This window comes from Canis lupus, chromosome 2 (assembly GCF_003254725.2).
Source record: "Canis lupus dingo isolate Sandy chromosome 2, ASM325472v2, whole genome shotgun sequence".
NCBI classification, from domain to species: domain Eukaryota; kingdom Metazoa; phylum Chordata; class Mammalia; order Carnivora; family Canidae; genus Canis; species Canis lupus.
This window is the reverse complement of record NC_064244.1, coordinates 81,839,780-81,861,872: the sequence shown is the minus strand read 5'-3', so window position 1 is coordinate 81,861,872 and position 22,093 is coordinate 81,839,780. Positions and strand designations below refer to the sequence as shown.

The 22,093-nt window shown below is 47.5% G+C and overlaps 1 protein-coding gene across 3 annotated transcripts in view; it reads left to right on the top strand.

Moving 5' to 3' along the window:
• Positions 1–22,093, top strand: part of KAZN (kazrin, periplakin interacting protein) — a 1,011,580-nt gene that overhangs the window by 51,077 nt on the left and 938,410 nt on the right. The gene's annotated exons all lie outside the window — the stretch shown is intronic.

The following is a 22,093-nucleotide window of genomic DNA, read 5'->3' as shown; positions in this document are numbered from 1 at the left end:
GACTCTTAGGCAGTCAATGCAAGAGAACCTCAGCTTTGTAGATTTTAGAAAGGGTCTCGGATGAACTTCTGAGTACAGCCTCCGAGTGCAAGTTTTATTTTCACCTCTAAGAGAATGACTAATTTGTCTCAGTAAAGAATTCCTGATCCAAAGTAATTTTCCCTCAGAAGTTAACCTTGTTTCTTGCAGTGTTTGGTGTTGCTGATGACAAGTCTGATCTCAATTTTATTTTCCTTCCTGTGTCAGTAATCTTTTTTTTCTTTTCTGGAAGCTTTCAGGATCTTCTCTGTGCTGATCTGCAAGTTTACTATTGCATTTCTAAATGTGGGTCTCTTTTCATATACTTGGTGAATCTTTTTTAATCTGGAGATTCATGTCTTCACCTTGTTTCTAACTTCCTCTCCTACATTTTAATTGTTCTCTAATTGTTCTAAAGTCCTCTTAGATCTGTACTGCCCACCGTGGTAGCTCCAAGACACATTTGACTGTTAAGCATCTGGGGTGTGGTTAGTCTGAACTGAGACATGCTGTTAAGTTTAAAATATGCTCCAGATTTCTATGACTTATTAAAAAAATAGAGCCTATCTCATTAACTTTTTAATATTAATTACATGTTTAAATGGTAATATTTCATAAGTAATGCATTAAAATATACTATTAAAATTAATTTCACTTGTTTCCTTTTACTTTTTTAAAAAGATTTTATTTATTTATTCATGAGACACACACAGAGAGGGAGAGGCAGAGACACAGAGACACAGGCAGAGGGAGAAGCAGGCTCCATGCAGGGAGCCCGACATGGGACTCGATCCTGGGTCTCCAGGATCACACTCGGGGCTGAAGGCAGTGCTAAACCGCTGAGCCACTGGGGCTGCCCTCCTTTTACTTTTTAAGTTTTACATGCGGCTTGCATTTATGGGTTGCACTATATTTCTATTGGGTTGTGCTATATCAGAGAGCTATTGGGACCACCAGGGTTTCCCCTTGTATGTCTCTTAACTTTCCCCTTACACTTTCTGTCTTTGATCTCATTTTTTCTGATATTTTATACCTCTCAGATCTTTGAAGTGTATTTTGAGGGACTTCTGAGCTCAAGCTTCTGTCTTACACAATTCATCTTCAACTATGTCTATTCTTATATTCAAACCCCTACTGAATTTTTAATTCAGGTGGTCGTGTTTTGTAATGTTAACCATCTCTAATTGTTTGTGGTTATAATCGTTGGCTCTTATCTTACAGATTTATTAGACTCTCTTGTCCCTTTGAGAATATTAATTAATTATGTTTACTTAAAAAAAATCATTTCTTTGTTATTTTCATTTCTTCAGGTGTTCATTCCTTCCTTTGTTCAGTTTGGGACTTCTTTTTCTGGGTGTAAGTTTCCCTCAAGAGTGGGGTGAGTCTTGATGATGTGCTTGTAGTCATGTTTAAGATTCCCTGTTCCTCTCTTCCTTCTGAATATTCTTTCTATTCAGCAGTCTGTGTCCAGGGATTGTGAAGGATGATTGGGACGTGTAATTTGGTGAGTCTGCTGGTACTTTATCTTCCAGAGTGCAGGGGTTCTCTGCCCTTTTGGAGCTCTTTTCACACTTCCCAGCTCCCTGGCCCTAGGGTTACACCCATGGCTTCAGGTTAGGAATGCTTTCCTTGGCTGCTCAGCACAAGCAGAGGAAGGGTGACTGCTCAGGGTTCTAAACACTGAGATGGGGCATCTCTTCTCTGGGGACCAGAATTATAACTATGCTGGTCACAGGTTATTGGGTCACACCCGTGATTCTGTTAGGAGGTGTCGTTGCACTGCCCCCATCACTGATGTCTGCTTATGGTGAATGCTCATCACACCGGTACCTAGTGAGACCTGAGGTCAAGATTCTGGAAAGGCTGCTGAATGAATGAGTAATGAATGCATTAACCCTGCTTGGACCTGGAAAATATGTTTTCATTTTTATTAATTCTATTAATTGAGTTGAATTTGTTTTGCAATGATTTCCTCTAAATCATTAGTCTGTATTTTCTCTTGTTGGTACTCTCTTTGTTGTTGTTGTCACCAATTGTACAATCTTTGACTCTTCTTTGCTTGGCATGTCAGCCTGCTGGAATTTTTAATGATATCTGTGGGTGTTACTCCATCATTTCTTTTTTTGAACATTTATGAAAATGTCAAAATGTCCTGGTTTTAGCCCTGATTCTCTGAGTGGATTTAAGTTTACAATCTTCTACCCCAGAAACTTCTTTGTTTGTCTCTGTGTTTTAATTCCTATCTATTCCTGACTTATGACAAAACTGTCCTCCAATTCCTTGCCAGCTCACGTTCTGAAAGGAAATTCTAGAAGTGTTTCTTGGGAAGGATTCCAACACACACATGGTCGATCTTTTCTTTCTGGGCAGCCCTCCAAGGCTCTCATCACTATGTTTGTATCCTCCAAGTGTGGCCCACCTAATGATGTGGCTCCTGTAGGAAGTCTGTGCTCACAACCTAGTTGTGCATATGTTTGGAGCATCACGTCCACCAACTATTTTGTTTTGGGGGAAAAATTATTGCTTGCAGGGTTTTAAAAAAAATCAAGGACTTGAAGGATACAGAGAGAAGATATATAAAAAGGTGGAGAGCTGCTGACTACTTCTTATTTCTTAGATAAGTATGTAAAGACTCAGGGAAGGGAAGGGAAGGGAAGGGTATTTTCCAGGTCATGGGAGGTACTGGTTACTAAGTGAGGCCTTGGCATCCTAGGTTGTGAGTTTAGGCGTATGACAGTTGTTCCTTGTTTTGTCTTTGGGTTTCTGGGTGGGTGAGGACTTTCTGGGTTGGGGACAGCCAGTGTGGGTCTTCCCTACAGGATGATCCTGCATTTGTCTTGTGTTTACTAATGAAGTTCTAGGATTTGGAAGTAGAGGAAAAAATCCTGCCCAGTGTCAGAGCCTCGTGAGCCACTGGATTACTTAGAGAAAGTTCCAAATCCAGGAACCAGGGCTTCAGTCGTTACTGTTTGCCACTGACTAGCTGTGACCTGGAAGTCAGACGGCCTTCCTGGACTTCTCTTTCCTAGTCTGTAATGTGGGCTTTCTTGCATGTGCTCCATAGAGGCATATGGAAATGCAAAATGAGATGGTATATGCAGGCGAACACGTGAGAGTTAATACCTGGAGGCCAAACACTGTTCTCGATGCCGGGGATGAGGGCCGTGGCCAGGATAATCCAGGCTCTTGCTCTTCTGGGCCAGGGGGTTGGACAACAAAAACACGAGCAAATAAATAATTTGTGACAGTGATGAGTTCAGACATCAAGAGCGTGATGAGGTATGGAGCAACGACGGGGCAACTTTGAATTGGGTGCCCCTGTTTCTAGTATGATGTGGGTGGCTACTGTCATTATAAATATGATAATAGCGATGATGGCAGTGACACTGACACCCAGGAGACCAGATTGGTCAGTGCTGGACACTTAAGGATGGGAACCTGATAGCAGTAATCCTGCTGGCTATTGAATGGGCTTGTACCCTAGTGCTGACCCCATTCATTCATTTGTTCACTCATTCATTCAGACGTTTATTAAATACTTACACACGCTAGACACTGCCTGAGCCCTGGGTACACTGTGGGGAACAGTGAAACCATGGGGTGTCCCCAGAACTCATGATGGAGTGGAGGGAGGGAGACAGAAGTTACTCCTACATAAACAGATACTCAATTGCTAACTTGGTAAGTAGTCCGAGGGAAGAGCACAAGTTTTAATTAGTGAGATTAACAGGCTGAGGAGAATCCGCTTGGGGGGGAAGCCAGGGCAGCACATGTGGGGGTACGATTAGGAGCTGCCCAGTCTGGGAGACGTGGTGGCGTGAGGAGGAGCCTCTGGGGAGGAGGAGGCTGTGGGAGGGTGGGCACTGGGCAGCAGAAGGGATTGGCCGGCTGGAGAACAGAGGACAGCAGTGCGGTGGAGCACAGGGGGGCGGGCTGAGGGACAGGTGCATTTGGAGAAAGATGCAGGGACCAGAGAGCTTGTGTCGTGGTAAGAGTTTTCGACTCCACCACGCTGGCAGGGTCTGACACCCACCCCACCTCACCGGCTCACATCTGCCCTGCCCCACCCACAGCCTTTCTTCCTGTTGCCTGTGCTGTCCCCCACCGCGGTGGTGCCCGGCCCAGCTCCACGTCCAAGTGGCCGCAGATGTCTCCCGGCTGCTCTCACTGGCTCAGCTTCCTGCCCTCCCGGAGCTGGGCGTAGGCCGTCCGTGGCTGGAAACACCGATGGGACAGGAGGTCACGCAGAGCACTAGAGGGTCTGGATGGGCTGCGGGTGGAGGGATTAACAGGCAGGGTTCGTGACTGGTTCTCTTTATTCCTGGCTGTGCCGCCTCAGGGCCTTTGCACTTGCTGTTCCTTCTGCCTACGACACTCTTCTCCTACCCTCTTCACCTCATTAGCTCCTGCGCATCCTTCAGTTCTCAGCATAGATGTTTCTTCCAGGAAACCTCGTCTGACCAGATGAGATTCCCCCTCACACCCTCCAGTAATTCATTGTCACCCTGGGAGACTGCCGGGTTAGGTCGGCCTTTCTTACTAGACCGGGAGCTCCTTGAGCACCGGGTTGGGTCTGATTCACTCTTTCCGCCTCGCTGCTTGACACTGACCTGGCCTCCGGAACAGCACCTCATAAGGAGCCGGTAGGAAATCATGCACTGAAGGCCCCTGATGTGCCAGACACTGGTCTGGGGGCTGGGACAGGGTTGGGGGGGAGCAATAATGAGTAGAAACAGAGGCTATTCTTTCCACTTTTATGTACATTTGAAATTTTTCATAATAAAAAATTATATAAACTCCATCTTTATTTTCTCTTTTCTTTTTTTTTTTAAAGACTTATTTATTTATTCATGAGAGACACAGAGAGAGGGGCAGAGACACAGGCAGAGGGAGAAGCAGGCTCCCTGCAGGGAGCCTGATGCGGGACTCGATCCCAGGACTCCAGGGTCACACCCTGGGCCAAAGGCAGACGCTCAACCGCTGAGCCACCCGGGCGCTCCCAATAATCACAAAATCTAATCACAACATTATCACTACAGATCATGCTTAGAGATATGGAGAAAAAGTGATAATGAACAGTTAACTTTTATCACTTCTGGGTCATTGTTCAGAGAGTTCTATGTGCATCACTCTGTTAGTCCTCACAGAATGGCTGTGAGGAAAGCACTCTTACTATCACATTTTGCAGAAAGGGAAACCAAGGCAGACAGCTTTGCCCAAGATCATACAGGCCCCTGCCCCGCAGTGTGCCCAGCAGCAGTGTCCACAACAGCCAGACTGGGAGGAGCCTCGGGGTCCTTGACATGATGGATAGAGAAGCCGCGGCCTGTGCACAGGGGGTATCACTCAGTCGCCAGAAACGACGACCACCCACCATTTGCTTCGACGAGGCTGGAGCTGGAGGGTGTGATGCTGCGTGGAGTCAGTCAGTCGGAGAAGGACAGTGAGCGTATGGTCTTACTCACACGGGGAATATGACATAGTGGAAGGGATCGTAGGGGAGGGAGGGGAGCTGAGGGGGAAACATCAGAGGGGGAGACACACCACGGGAGACTCCTGACTCTGGGGAGCGACCAAGGGGCAGTGGAAGGGGAGGCGGGCGGGGGTTGGGGTGACTGGGTGACGGGCACTGAGGGGGGCACGTGACGGGATGGGCACTGGGCGTGATGCTGTACGTTGGCAAATCGAACTCCAATAAAAACAAATGTAAAAAAATATAAAAAAGGAATCCCTGGGTGGCTCAGCGGTGAAGCGTCTGCTTTCAGCCCAGGGCATGATCCTGGGGTCCCGGGATCGAGTCCCACGTCAGGCTCCCTTGCAGGGAGCCTGCTTCTCCCTCTGCCTGTGTCTCTGCCTCTCTCTGTGTGTCTCTCATGAATAAAAAAATAAGTAAAATATTTTAAAAATATATAAAAAATAAAAAATACAAGGAAGATAGATAGATAAATTAATTAATTAAAAAAAAAAGAAGATCACGCAGGCAGATGGGATGGGATTCTAACCCAGACGCCCTGACCTCCGAGCCCACCGTTGATTGAATCTATTGCCTTTAAAAAGACACACTGAGGTCACGTGTGTTCTGGAAGGTCTGGAATCAGCCCCAGCGCTGTTCTCAGGGACATTCCCGCAGGAGCCGGGGCCTCAGAGCCTCGCGGAGAAGCAGGACCCTCACGGCGGCCGGTGGGTCTGGCTCCGCTGGCGCATGTGACGACAGTGACCTCGTGTGGCCAGAGCGCGGGTAGCAGGGGCAGGTCGTGGGATGCAGCCGGGAGAGGCCCGCGGTGGGTCCCCGGGTCGCCTGCATCTGTGTGCACACGAGGGCCAAGTCCCCAGAGGTGGGGCACGGGTGTGGGGCACGGGAGGGGCCGTGGTCCGAGTGGGGACTCGCGTGTCCTGTGCAGGCCGAGATCCGGGCTGCCGTCCCAGGGCGTCGGGACCGAGGGCCCACGGCTGCAGCCACGTCCACGCGGTCACTGGCTTCCCGGGCACCGGCCGTGGCCCACGGAGGACCAGCTCATTCAGTCACTGGGCAAGTATTTATCGAGCACCTGCTGTGTGCCGGGCGTGGTCCAGGTGCTGAGAATGAAGCAGAGACCGAGACAGAATTCCCGCCTTCCCTGTGCCCGGGTTAGGGGTTAGAGGTTAGGGGTTAGGGGTTAGGGGACGGAGCCCTCCCCTCCTCCTCCCCTGAGCTCACTCCTTCCTCGGGGGCTGCGCGGCCTCTGGGTGCACCTGGGGGGACAGAAGCCCGGCCTCCGCCCCGACATGGGGATGACCCAGCCTGGAGCACCCCCCAGTCACGTGTGGGATGTTTACTCTCTAGTGGTGTGGGGGGGACAAAGTCAGCAGGTGATGGCAGGTGCCTGGGGTGCAGGGGCACCCGGGTGAGGGGGCTCTGGGGTGGGTGCTGGCGGTGGCGCGTGGCTGGGAGAGCGTCTGGTAAGGCAGCACGTTCGGAAGGCAGAGGGGCCGGGGGTGCGGTTTCTCGCTCTGGTTGCTCCCCCCCCCCCAATCCCACATGCAAACGTGTTTTCACTTGTTCAGAAGCAGCGGTTCTAGACGCAGCAACTCAGGGCGAAATTCAAATTCAAATTTCCCTGTTGGAGGATTTGCCGCGGGAGTCCTTACCCGGCCGCTGTGTGCACGCCGCCCCCAGAGAGGGACCCAAAGGAAGTGGGGGAGTGAGGCTGGTGGACACTCGGGAAGACCATTCTGGGCAGTGGGAACAGCAGATGCAAAGGCCCTGAGGCAGGAGCGTGGGGCAGAGCAAGGAGGGGAGTGATGGCTGCAGGGACACGGGAAGGGGAGGACGGGGCTGAGGCCAACGTCCTGTGGGCTTCGGAGGGCACCTGGGACTGAGCTGGGCCTCGGGTGTGAAGGCAGCACCTGCTCAGGACGGAGAGTGACTTTCCCCACGTGGAGGAGGAGCCTGAGACAGGTGCCACCGGGGCTCCCCGGGGCCAGGCCAGGCACGGCGCCCTGAGCGGCGGATGCCCTCCTCCCCAAGTCCTAGACGAGAAAACCGAAGCGGGGACAGGTCCCAGGAGCAGCTTCCCCTGGGGCGTGGAGGATGCGGGACCCGGGGGTGTCCCGGTGAGAGGTCCTGGTGGGGTGGGGCTGTAGGAGATGCGGGCGGGGGGCTTTGCACGGCCGTGGATCACACAGCGTGGGAACTTCAGGAGGGGACCCAGTAAAATCCGTCTTTTAAAAGTCAGTCTAATGTCAGCTTCGGCGGTGAGCGGGAGAGCGGTGGCCGTGGGGTGCAGGGCCCGGGGGCCGGAGCCGGTGCTCCGGGGAGCTGTGACCCACGTCAGGTCGCTGGGGGGCCGCCTTCGGGAGCGAGACAACTTGACTTAGAGACAGAGTGGAAGTTGGGGGGCGAGAAGGGAGGTTGCGGGGGGGGGGGCGTGAAGGTGTCATCCTCAGGTCCCTTAGCTCTGCAAGCTCTGGGAGCGCGGCCCTCGGGCAGCAGGTGTCCTGGCCAGGCCCCTTGTCTGCTGCGGACGCCTCTGCGCCCCTCTGCCCCCCTCTGCCCGGGGCTCTGTGTCGGGGCGCCCCTTCCTCCTCTGGCTGCCTCAGGAGCACCCCTGGGCCCTGCGCAGGCTTTTCAGAGTAACAACTGCCTCTTTTCTCTCCAAGTTCTGTTCATGCGACGAAGTCCAGCCTGGTTGCCATCGCCCGGGGATTGTCCCTCCTCCCCCTCCCCCGTCTTGTCCCTCCTCCCTCTCTCCTGCTTCTGTGCTGCGCTCAGAGGCCAAACCTTCCTGCCCGGGCTGCGGGTGTAGGTGCGGGTGTAGGTGCGGGTGTAAGTGCGGGTGTAGGTGCCTGGGCGGCAGAGGCTTTGGGCTCCGCTGCCTGGTTTTCCGCCGGGCTCTGCTATGTCCTTGCTGAGCCCCCAGATGGTGACATTTAGACAAAGATGGGAAGCTGCTGAGGGGCCAGTAGGGGGGAGCCTAGGGAGGTGTGTCCCACACAGTGCAAAGGCCCTGGGGCAGCATGAGCCCGGGGCTTCCAGGAGGAGCAGGGCTGAGGCTGTGGAGTGGGAGGGAGGCCGCAGGGACCTTGCACACCCAGGGCAGGGACATGCGTGGGGGCAGGGGAGGGGTTGGAGCAGAGGAGGGTCAGGATCTGACGGGCGTATTTTTAAATAGGGGATTTCGAGTGCTGTGTTGAGAGCAGGGGTAGGAGGCGAGGGTCCAAGTGGGGAGCCCTGCTGGCGGGTTCCTGCAGTGACCCCGACGCAAGCCTGGGGGGGTGACCCGGGGGCTTGGGGCTCGCAGGGTGATCCTGTTGGGTTCCCGCGGCCGCCAGGCTGGGCTCCGGGACTCAGGCCCACATGGGGAGCCCAGGAGGGGGGAGAAGAGCACAGCATGGAGGGCGCGAAGGGCTTCGGGCCCTGCGGGGGCGCGGCCAGGCAGGGGCAGGGGCCAGGCTCCAGGCTCTAGGCCTCCTCACCCCCCCTCGCCCTCCTCCCTGCCCCTCCCCTCCCTGCTGTTCTCTGCGGCTTCCTGCCTCCTCCCCTCCCTTCATACACCCCACCTGCTCTCCAGGTAGAGGGCTGCTGGGGGGGGATTAGGAGGATCAGTAGGCAATAAGGAACATCTCTCCAGGGGCAGTGATGAGGCAGGCAGGGCACCCCATGGAGCCTTCTGGATCCCACCGCTCTTTGCTTGGGTTTCCCTTAGCCTTGGCTCCCATCTGCCCTGAGCATCAGCTGGAAGAGCAGCAGTGCACCCACAGAACTTTCTAGATGCTGGGTCCTGCAGCCACGGTGACAGGACCTTCTAATCCAGTTGAGGGCTCCAGGAGCCGCAGGCCGAGGCTTAGACCCGTTGGGGGCCACGCGGCAGGTGAGTGGGGATGCCGGGTCTGAGCCCAGAGAGCCCCAGTGTGGACCTGCACCATCGGCCCGAGGTGGCCCCTGAACCACCTGTCGCTGTTGGGCGGTGAAGGGTGGCCAGGCCCCTCGGATGTGGATGTGCCCTAAGGACAAAATACACACTGGATTCTGAAGTCAGGATGCAAAAAAGGAAGTAAATATCTCATCTCTAATCATTTATACTGATCACTCGCTGACACAATCATTTTGGGACATATTAGGACATTTTGGGACATATTAGGTCAAACTATTAAAGTTAGTTGCATCTTTTCCTTTTTGCTTTTTTACGTGCGCTGCCAGGAAACTAGAAGCTTCCTGTGTGGCTCACGTTGCGGGTCTACGGGATGGTGCGGGTCTAGAGTCTGGGTGTTCGGGCCGCGTGGGAGCACGTCGGGCCACTGTCCAGTTCCCACCTCCCACCCGGCTCCCGCTCCTGTGACCTCCTGAAGTCTTACCCCAGAAGGGCGCCCTCGTCTCTACTTTCCACGGCACCTTAGATGGCATGTGGCGCAGATTAGGTTGTTTTTCATTTATCTTGTCTTGCTTTTTATTTTGGAGGCATCCTAAACTCTAGCGAAGTTGCAAAAATAGCCCTCAGGTCACAGGTGACCTCGGTAGGTGACACGGGAGGGTTTTGACGAACGTGTGCTGATTGACTGCAGCACGAACGGAGTCGTGTGTGACCCCAGGGGCACACGAGGCCTGCAGGCCTGGAACCCGGCCGCCCAGTCACCTCAGTGGGGCTTCCAAGGGTGCCGCCCAGCACCCTGCGCACCCAGCGCCACGGAGAGGACTCTGGTGGCTGGCATCCAGGGGTGTAGACACGGATGCAGCATGCTCCGGAGGGGAAAACGGCAAAGCCTGGGGCCGGCTGGCCCCTCTCAAGTCCTGCCTTCCCACTGCCCGCGGTGGCCAGGGCGCTGCACCCCGTGACTCGCGGCCGCCTGCAGAAGGGAGCCGGCCGGCGCTGTTCCCCTGGGCTGGGGCTTGGGCCCACAGACGTGCAGGCGAAGCGATGCCATCCCCGCCCTACGAGGGGGGGGTGCGGTGGGGGAGGGAAGCAGTGGCTTAGCCGGCAGGCCCCGAGCTCCTAGGTCAGACCCCCGGGTTCTGTTTTCCTAAGATGGGAAGCCTCACTGATGAGCGGCTGTAGACTGGAGGACGAAAGGGAGGGGGCCGTGCAGGGGATTCACAAGAAGAACATTCGAGCAAAAGGAGGAACAGGTTCAAAGACCCTCTGGTGGGGACAGGTGCTTATGTTCAATCCAGATTCCGGGAGGTGTCCTCGATCCCTCCTCTTCCTTCACACCCCACATCCAACCCAACAGCAAATCCTATTGGCTCTGCCTTCAGATTATACCCCACATGCAGCCACGGCTCCCTATCTCCACTGCTCTTGTCTGCTTTAAGTTGTCCTCATCTTTCCTTGGATTATTACAGAAACTTCTCAGCTAGAGAGCTTCCTATTTCCATTTGTTCTCACTCAAACCCACAAGTCAGCTCTCCATGCACTGAGCCCCCAGGGTGAGCCTGTCAGATCATTTCTCTCCTCTGCTCAACGGCCCTGAAGCCTTCCCCTCCCCCTCCAAGGGATGGCCAGGTCTTCCACCGGCCCCGCTCTGGGTGCACTGCCCACCCCTCTTGTCCCTGCCTTCTCTGCTCTAGCCCCCTGGCCTCCCTGCCCGGCGGTGAGTGTACCCAGCCTGCTCTTACCTCTGGTTCTCTGCACCAGCTCTTCCTCCCTTGGAATGCCCTCTTCCAGCTCTTCATGGGCCTTAATCTTTTGCATTTTTCAAATGTTGGTTCACCTGCCACCTGGTCGGTTCTTTGGGCCAAAGCTTTGCATGGCGTCGTCTTCACTGGATGACAGAAGAGAACTAGCACATGTGTTCTAAGCTACACAACCCAGGTAGGCTCCATGGGTGATTTGAGAGCTTGGGGTGGCATTGCCTTTTGAATTCAAACATGGAGGCCAATGCTAGTTGATAATTACTGGTTCTTAAAATGATCCTGTGGGGTAGGCAACTCCCATTTTCTAGGAGAAGAAACCAAGACCCAGAGTGGTTAAGTAACCTGCCTAAGGGCACAGAGCTGGTAAATGCCAAAGACGGATGCAAACTGTGGTTTATTTAAGGCCAAGGAAAATTCCACTCTCCTAAGTGGATTAATGTTCCTGTTCACTTGTCACTCATGTCCTAGATTCCAGAAATATTTAATTTAGAAAAAAAGGTTTAAAAGTCAAATAATTATATTCTTGGTTTTTCTGCAGAAGGAATATTCCAAATACCATCTGCTCTTGGTCTCTCTTCTGTCGGGAGACAGTGGTGCCTGTGAGGGAATGACTAAGTCATTAACTGTTAGTGGAGGGCTGATAAAAGCTGGTAACAGCGCTTACTTATGGAGGGTACCCTGTGTGCTAGGCCATGTGCTTCGTCTAATCTGTGACGGCTCCGGCCGGATATGCTGAGCCACGCCTGTGTTCACGTAGCCTAGGCACGCTGGAGCGGGAGTTTGAACCCTGAGGGTCTGAGTCCCAAGAACTCACTCTTTGATAACGGGACAGGTGGAGTCTGGGCCATGGTGGAGCCTGGATCAGATGAAATTCTGCTCAGGGGCCGGGGGATGGGTGGTGTGACCTCTTAAGGTGATTCGTTTTCAAGGTCATTCCATTTTCTTTAACCAAAATGTCAGGATGTTATTGGTTTCTCTGAGACACAATGAGTACAGGGCTTTGCCTGGTTCATATTTCTACTCTGATTTGCTGGCATGGCCTCCGTGCCGGCTGCCTCTAATTTTTATCTAAAAATAGGCCATTTTTTGCTCTCTCATGGGATTGTAGCTTCTATCTGAGCCAATCAAAATACCCAATAATGGAAAAAGAGAACGTAGGCATAAAGATCTTCTGATTCTGTGATTGTAATGGGAACGGAGAAGGTCAGTGCTGACTCAGACCTCATTATGGCTTTGAGGAAGCGGAAGAGTGATGTATTTTGTACATCAGCTGTTTGTTGCCACAAACCACCCCAAACTCTGTGTCTTCAAATAGAAAGCATCTGCTCAGCTTGCTTCCGGGTGGGCGATCGATGGTGGGCTCAGCGGGGAGGTTCTTGTGCTCGCTGCTAGACTCCTCACGTGCCGGCGAGCTGTCCGTCTGGGATCGGATCTAGGATGACTTTGGCCAGAATACAGCTCGGCTCTCCTCCACCAGGCCAGCTCAGGTGAATCCTCTAAGGCCTAACGGCCAGATGACAGTGAGCGACCCTGAGTGTAGAAGACACTTGGAGTGTGCATGTGACTTTGAAGTCTTTGCTTCCTTCACCTTTGCTAACACTGCTTAAGCCACAGTGAGTCCCAGGGCTGAGCGCAGAATCAGAATCAGGTTGTGTGCATGGTGGGCCACAGATGGAGCTCAGAGGGCACGGATTCAGGGAGTCGATAATGGGGTCACTAATATAATCCGTCTTCCACATTTTGTGGTTACGTGCGAATGCGTTCTCAACGTGGGCTGGAATGACATCCCTGGCCATCGTCATGTGCCTAGATTGCCAGACCAAGACACATGAGTCCCTGATTTGGGGGATGCACGTCTACTGAGTGTCTTGTGAATTTTCATTTTGGCTCATTTGGGAAGTTTGAAAAACTTCCCAAAGTTTGGAATTTCATAACTTCCAAAGTTATGGCATCACAGAGAATGGTCTTTTGTTAAATTAGAGTGGATGGGGCGTGAGTAAAGGGAAAAGAGAACGTTTCAGTAAGCAGTAAAACTCAAGAAGAAAAGGCAAGCACCAGAGAAGCCTCCAATAAATAACAAACTCGTATTTATGAGATGTGAGATGTGAGATTGTGAGATGCCACCGTGCTTTGGAAATAAACAGAGGTGCTAGGACGCTCCCAATCCTTTGGTTTGATTAAGAGGAGCTCAGCTGTCGATTGCTATTAGGCCAATAGTCAGGGTCGAGTACTGGCAGAGGGCAGGCGGGTGCTTAGGCCATGCTGCCAGAGGGTCTCTGATCGTCTGTAACACCAAGATTAATCAGCTGGAGAGCCCGGAAGCCAGACCCTGGGCCTTTTACTCTGAGAGGCTGTCTTGCTGATAGGACAGAACCAAGCCATCCCTTGGCCTCAAAGTTGGGATTCTCAGATGGCATCACCAGAGGCGGCCTAGTTTTATTGGAAGAGAGCTGGGCTGGAATCAGAACATCTGGGTACTGTCTTGAGCTCTTTCATGGACTTCCTGTGTGCCTTTGGGAAAGTCACATTCCTTCTCTGGGCTCTGGTTACCACTTACACGATTAACGTTTTTGGCTGAGGTCTCTCACTTGTTCTCCGTTTCTAAGGCCAAGTCCCTGTTTTGAGTCAGGGTTTAGAATCTGGGTACGCAAATCCTTATATGATTCATTAATTCAACACGTTTACTGAGTGTCTACACCTGCCAGGAACTGTTTTAGATGCTGTAGATACTACTACAATAATAAAGAAATTCTTGCTCTCCTGGATCTTCTTTCTTCTTCCTCTTCCTCCTCCTCATCTTCCTACTTCCCCGTCTCTTCACCCTTCCCTTTCCTCCTCCTCCTCCCCTTCATCTTCATTGGAACCATCTGTAGAAGTGTGATTTGGCACGAACGCCATTCTGTACAACGTGTGAAGTTCTCTCTTTCCATGTACCACCTTACTTAACTTTTATGATAGCCCCATGAAAGTAAGGACTGTATCTGTCACTGCCCTGGGTATTTGCCATTTGCCCCTCCACATCCACTGTCCACTCTTCCTCACCCTGCTTTATGCCCTGGGAAGCCGACCTCATCAAGTGGCTGCCTTGTTCTTAGGCTTCCCTGTGGGTTTGGTCAATAGAGACTGGCAGAAGGTCAGAGGAGAGTGCGTTCAGTGTATTTGTTTACCTGGGTCCCATCTTACCAGGTTGCCATGGACCCTGGCTCGGGTCAGGTGTCCCTTCTGTATAGCTGCCTCTTCTTCATCCTGGTCACCACTCTGTCCTTGTCTCTTGGGCCTTAGGGTGGTTCAGTTTTCCACTGCTGCTCGTCCAAGGGGACTGCCTTATTCTTGGCTGTTTAAGTCCTGACCATGTCCTTGTGTGTCATCTCTTCATTAAACTCTCCTCCTGTAACTCAGTTTGAGTGCACCATGGGTTTCCTGCCAACTTTGACTGATAAGCTCCATTTTGCACAAGGGGAAACCGAACTTCAGCACCGGCTCTGCCACTGCTGAGCTGTGTGATCACCCTGGCTCTCAGCTCAAATACTGCCTTCTCAAGGAAGCCTTCCCTGGTGCCCTAAACATCCCCTGGGTCCAGTGTCCTTCCCAGGCCACTCCCAGGTTTAACCATCCGTTAGGAGGACTCACAGGACTCAGCATATAGTTGTGCTCATGGCTATGACTTATTACAGTAAAAGACTTTAAAGCAGAATTAGCAAAGGGAGCAGGTGCATGGGGCAAAGCCTGGTGGGAACTCCAGCACAAGCTACCAAGGGTCCTCCCCACAGCGGAGCCACACAGGATGTGCTTAATTCCTCTGGCACTGAATTGTGACAGTGTATGTGAAATGTTTTCTAGCAGGGAAGCCCATCAGAGACTCAGTGTCCAGGTTTTTTTTTTTTAATTTTTTTTAATTTATTTATGATAGTCACAGAGAGAGAGAGAGAGAGGCAGAGACACAGGCAGAAGGAGAAGCAGGCTCCATGCACCGGGAGCCCGATGTGGGACTCGATCCCGGGTCTCCAGGATCGCGCCCTGGGCCAAAGGCAGGCGCCAACCCGCTGCGCCACCCAGGGATCCCGTGTCCAGGGTTTTATTGGGGGGATGGTTACATAGGTGTTCTCTGCCTGTCATGTGCCCAAATTCTAGACTCCCAGAAGGAAAGTAGGCACTCAGAATAAGCCATATTGTTTGTACAAACAGTCTACGCACAGTGAGCCCCAGTTACCATTTGGGAAAGTTTTATATCAGTGTCGGGAACCACTTTCAATTCCAGTTCATAGATGCCAGCTATAGTGTATTGAATGATGCCCCCACCCCCGTTCAGACCTGCCCACATCTAATTCCTGGAAGCTGTGAATATGACCTTATGTGGAAAAGGGGTCTTTGAAGATGCAATTAAGAGTCTGGAGGTGGAGACAGCATCCTGGATTATCTCAGTGGGCCTTAAATTGGATGACAAATGTCCTTATAAGAGACATGCAGGGGACATTTGACAGAGGGGGAGGGGCAATGTGACCACTGAGGCAGAGGTTGGTTGGCAGAGGTTACATCTGCAAGTCCAGGAACTCCTGGACCCACCAGAAACATAAGAGGCAAGGGACAGATGCTCCTGTAGAGTTCTAAGAGGGAGCAAGGTCCTGCCAGGTTTGGGACTTCTGGCCTCCACACCTGTGAGTGAATAGATTCCCATTGTTTGAAGCTGCCCAGTCCGTGGTAATTTGTTATGGCAGCTGCAGAAAACTGATGCACCAGCTCTTGGCACGATTCTTACCCTATTATGCTGTTGTCGTAGTCATTTATATCACACATATTGATTGAATACATCCTATATTCTAGGCACTGTGCTAGCTTTTAGGTATCTAGTAATAAGGAAAACAGGGGCTCTGTCCTTATAGATTTGACAATGGGAAGCTACAGTAGGAGGATAGACCACAGACCATCATTCAGGCTAGAGGTTGAGTCAGTTGCTTCGCCCTACCTCCAAGTGTGTTTTGAGGAACTTTGCCACTTTCCCAGGAAGGCAGGTGGTGGATGCCGGGGTGATTGATTGTGTTGCATGCCCAAGATCACTGTTGAGAACCCAGGGTTACTTCATCAGAGCCCCGGCCAAACACATGAAAAAGGTCTCTTTGTTCTAAGAGCACTTTGGATCAGAAGGAGCTTGAGATATGCGTAGGGTGAGGGTCCAGTCGTTAATCTGGGCTTTAGAACAGTGTGCTGCCCTGGGTGTTGTGCACAACTGATAAATTATTGAAGAGTACATCTGAAACTAATGATGTGCTGTATGTTGGCTAATTGAATTTAAATTAAAAAAAAGAGAGAGAGGACAGTGTGCTGCAGAAAAGAGCTACACGTGGACAGTTCACTGTACTTCCTTGCAGCTAGAACCATAATGTGGATTCTGCATACGTAGTTATTTGCTTATTTGTTTATCATATGTCTCCCCCACTAAAATTGTGCCACCCAAGGACACTTTTTTATCCCCAGTGCTGAGTACAGAGTTTGGCACATAGTCGGTGCTCACTAAATATTAATGAATAAATAAATGAATTCCTTTTTTCTTTTTAAATAGGCCTCACCACACCCACACCATCAGGCAGTTAATATTGATTCATCTGTCTCCCCCAGCAGACCATGAACTCCATGGGAGCACCAATCATGTCAAAGTGTTTTTGTGGTCCTAGCACAACAAAGGGTTCAGCTAAGACCTGCTGAATGAAAATAAATCAAAGGGGATAAATATAAGCACTTTCACAATAAGCACACATTTTGCAAAGTGTTTTGATGAAAAATTAAAGCAGTATTTCTCAGAGTACTTGGGAAGTCTCTCCTAGATTTGGGTCATTTTTCCTCTGAGTTTAGCTGTCCAGGACAATTAATTTTGTTCAGTCCATTGCAACCTGCCCTGAATTCAAATGCCTCAGTGATTTTTCTAAAACTTTGGCTGTTGATCTTATGAGGCTGACTCCCCCATTAATACTCACATCCCATCTGTTCTGCTCTCCAAATTACATCTTCGTGAGACTTCTTAGAGTCAGCCTCTAGAATCTTAGTTTCCAGATGATTTTCCCATTTGTAATAATGACCATTCTGTCTAATTTTTATCCCTAATATTTCCTGATGGACTTACCAAATGCATTCATGCTTTTGATCTTATAAGGGAGCAACGTGAAATAGACTAATAAAATCCATACTGTAACTGTTTTAATAAGTCAATCTGTCCTTTGCTGTCATAGAACCAAGCTTCCATTTCACTGTTCAAGAACTCATCAGATGAAATGACCTCCCCGTCAGGAAAAATTACTCCATATGGTAATGTAATCACAAAGGAGAAACATTATTTTCCTATATATTATTCCCTGCAGAAATTGTACTAGGAAAGCCATCATATTAAAAATATCTAGGATGCCGAAGTTCCTATTTGCCAGCCTGATGGAGTTTCATTTTCTTTATAGGAGAGGCAAACTCAGTTCTCATTGGCAGCATTTTATTTTAAGGGTTCATTAGGCAATTGTACATTACACTTGGACACCTGTGGAAGTGTAGATTATATCTACATGAATATAAATGCCTTTGTTATGACTCACACTATTACAGTCAATAACAGATGCTTTTTTAAGGACAGACACTTAAAATGAAGTGTGTATGGATGCATACACCTATCTTCCTTAAAATGTTAGTGGCAATGTTGTGTGTTTTTTTAAATTTAGGAAGTCAGTATGCAGAGAGATTAAAGCGTCTCTACTCTATTAAGCATCACCTTCCGTTAAAAGTGTGGTACTAGTCAGAAAACCGTATGTGTTTAAATTGCATCTTCCTTAATGAATCCTCTCTTTGAACCACATTTACTGCACAAGGAAAATATTTTTCTTCATCTCAGTAGGGCCACAAAGACAATTCATCCAAGGTTGAGTTGAGCTAGGAGCCCTCCTGTCTTATGAATTATTCAACAGTTTCCCACTTCAGAAATATAGGTTGGCTCTCTATTGTTGGTGAGGATCAGAGAGGAGGTGAAAAGAGGATAAATTGTCCTTTATCCTTGTTTTTCAACTGAGTTTCTTTGTTCTGGATGTTATCCAAAGAGTGCTGGGGATGAGGTATCAATAGTAGTTTGGAAAGAACATGGAACTTGAAATACAACTCAGCACTTCTATTTTTATGTTTTTTTCTTGTGAAATAACTTAAAGCCCCTATGCCTCAGTTCCTCACATGTAAAGTGAGGATAATTATTGCATAGGATTGTTCTGAAGTTTTAAAGAAGTAATGTAGAACTTCTGATTCCATTGGAGTAGCATGGGGAGATTAACTCTCCCCTCCCTCTGAAAACAATGATAAAACCAGATGAAATGCATTAAAAAGAGAAGAAAAAAATCTCTCTGAAGATTCCAGAGAGCAGTCAAGATAACAAGGACTTCAGAAACCAAATCCTCGAGAGAGAAGAAAATCTCATTCAGATGAATCCTGCGTTTATCTCTGCTTTCCCCACTCAGGCATTTGCTGATTCACAGCAGAGGGCAATAGAGGTTGAGCAGAAAAAGATGACCTGGAGTTATAGCAGTGTTGATGCATGAGGAGAAAGGAGTTTAAATTTTTTTGTGCCAAGACAGTTGGAACTTGAAGAGCTAATGTCCCAGAAAGGAGGGAATCACAGAAAAATGGGCTCAGAAGTTTCACATTGATGCAGTTGTCAAATTCTGAAGTTTCATGTGCATGGGGGCAAGACTCAGAAAACAAGTTCAGAGCAGTTGCTAAAAGATTAAAGAGGTAAACAGGAGTTTTAGCGGTTAAATGGAGCCTCTACAGTTTCTATATTCACAATGTCTGGCATTTAATAAATTACCACATATTATAGGAAGTAGTACCAAATGACAAAATCATCAGAAAAACAGATCTATGGATGATCCAAATATGGAATTTTCAGACATAGACTTTCAAATAACTGTGGTTTTGTTCAAGAAAATAGAAGAGAACCTGAAGAATTTTACCAAAGAAATAGAATTTATTTTAAAAAGTACATGGAAATGCTGCGCTTTGATAATAAAATAACTGAAGTTAGGAATTCAACAGGTAAATGTAAGAGTAGATTAGACACAGTAGAAAAGAGAATTAGTAAACTGAAAGGTAGGTGAGTAGAAAATATCCAGAGTGAAGTTCAGGTAGAACAGAGGATTGACAAATACTGAAGAGTTTAAAAGACATGTGGGATGTGCTAAAAAGTCAAATGTGTGTAAATATAATCAGAGAAGAATAAATAGAGCAGAAGCAATATTTGAAGAAAATACTGAAAATATTTTAGACTCCTCACAACTGTCAAGGCCTCAATTCAAGAAACTCTACAAACCTCAAGATAAATAGAAACCAAACCATTCTAATCATATCATAATAAAAAATACTAACAACCAAATACAGAGGACATCTTAAAGTTATCAAGATAAAAAAAGACACGTTACTTTCAAGGAGGCAACAATAAGACCAATAGCCAATTCCTAAGCAGAAATGATAGAAGGTAGATGACAATGGAATGACATCTTTAAATTACTGAAAGAAATACATGCCAACCTACAATCCTGTACCTGGCAAAAACAAAACAAAACAAAACAAAACAAAACACTTTAAGAAATTAAGATACAATAAAAAATTTTCAGAAAACAAAACTGAGTTGAACTAAAAAGAATGCTTAAGGCAAAAGAAAGTTACTCCTAGATGGAAGCATGGTTATCTAGGAAAAATTGGAAAGGGTATATTTATGGTAAATATAAGTGAAATTTGTCAAATTCATAATAGTAGTAATGCCTTGTGGTATTTAAAATATAAATAGAATTAAAATACATGATGAAGTACCCACAAAAGGCAAGAGATAAGCAAGTAGGGTTAAAATGTTGGAAGGTCCAGCATTGTCCAAGAAGTGATTATGTCCTAACATAAGTAGATTTTAAGAAGGTTAGCATGCAGTCTCTATGGTAACCACTAAAACAATACTAAAGTACCAAGTGTAAAGGCACTGAATATTCCAATTTAAAGATAATATTACCAGGCTAGACTTAAGGAGACAGTAGCTATATACTGCTTATAAGAAATATGCCTTAAAGGAGGAGACATTGAAAAACTAAATGCAAAAGGGTAGAAAAAGATACATCCTGAGAATCCAAACCAAAAAAAAAAATCCTGGTGTATTGATAATATCAGTCAAAATAGACTTTGAGATGAAAGTATTACTAGACACAAAAAGTTTTACAATGATAAAGTGTCTTTCAACAGGAATATATAACAAGTCTGAATTTGTTCTTAAATTTCCCTGGATTGAAATTATACAAAATATATTTTTTTACCCCAGTGAAATTAAGCAAGAAATCAATAAAGAAAAGATAACTAGAAATTTCCAAATGCTTAGGAGTTAAGCTTCTTCATTTTTTGTTTGCTTGTTCTATCAATTACAGAGGGAAGTATCTTAAAATCTTCAGTCATAAATGTGTATTATTGATTTCTTGCTTAATTTCACTATGGTCAAAGAATATATTTTAATTTTAATCCAGTGAAATTTGCTGAGGTATGTTTTATGGACAAATATTTATTTTACTTTGGTAAAGGTTCTGTGTGTTCTTGAAAATTATGTGTATTTTGCAGTTGTTAGTTAAGCAGAACATTACAAAATGATCCACAAATCAAAGAAAAGATCATAAAGGAAATTAGAAATATTTTGAGCTTAGTGACAATAAAAATCTGACACCCAAGCCATTAAATTAAAGTGTGCCTGAAGGGAATCATTATATAGAAAGCAGATGAATGGATAAAGAAGAGTGCCATATGTATATGATGGAATATTACTCAGGCATTGAAAAGAACGAAATCTTGTAATTTGCAATGATGTGGATGGAACTAGAGGGTATTGTGCTAAATGAAATAAGTCAGAGAAAGACAGATACCATAGAATTTCACCCATATGTGGAATTTAAGACAGATGAGCATAGGGGAAAGGAAGGAAAAATGAGATGAAAACAGAGAGAGAAGCAAACCATAAGATACTCTTAACTCTAGGAAACAAACGGAGGGTTGCTGGATGGGTGGTAGGTGGAAGGTTGGGGCAACTGGATGATGGCCATTAAGGAGGGCACTTGATGGAATGAGCACCAGGTGTTTTATGCAACTGATGAGTCACTAAATTCTACCCCTGAAACTAACAATACACTATATGTTAACTAAATTGAATTTAAATAAAAATTTAAAAAAACACAAGAAAACACAGAAGGCATATGTTAGAAAAAAGTAAAAGTTGAAAAAAACTCTGTGATTTAAGTTTGCAACTCAGGAATCTCTAAAAAGAACAACATATTAAGCCCAAGGAACACTGAGAGGAGAAATAATAAAAATAAAGTATCGAATCAGAAAAATAGAAAGCAGATGTATAGTAGAAACATCTGCAGAGCTCTAAATTGATTCTTTGAACCCTTAATAAAATTGGTAACTTCCCAGCAAGGGTAATCAAGAAAAAAGAGAAAAGAAAAACATAAAGAAAATATTAGCAAACTGAATCTAGTGCTAAATAAAAAGGATAATACTTCATGACCAAGTTGGGTTTATCTCAGGAGTAAAGGCAGGTTAACATTTTAAAATCAGTGAATTTATGACACTATTAAAGGACAAAATATTTTAAAAAAACCTGTAAGATCATTTAAATAGATGGAGAAAAGATATTTTATAAGATTTAACATCCAATCATAACAAAACTCTTAGCAAATTAGAAGTTCTAATCTGATAAGGAGCATTTACATAAAACCAATAGTAAGAATTTGACTTAATGGTGATAGTGAAAGTGTTCTCTTGGAGGGCAGGAATAAAACAAATATATCTACCATCACCACTTTTATTCAACATTGGACTAAGTTTTAGCCAATGCAGTGGGGCAACTGAAACAGATAAACCGTTGGTAATTTATAGACATAATTGTGTAAGCAGATAATCCAAAAGAATCCACATGTGAAT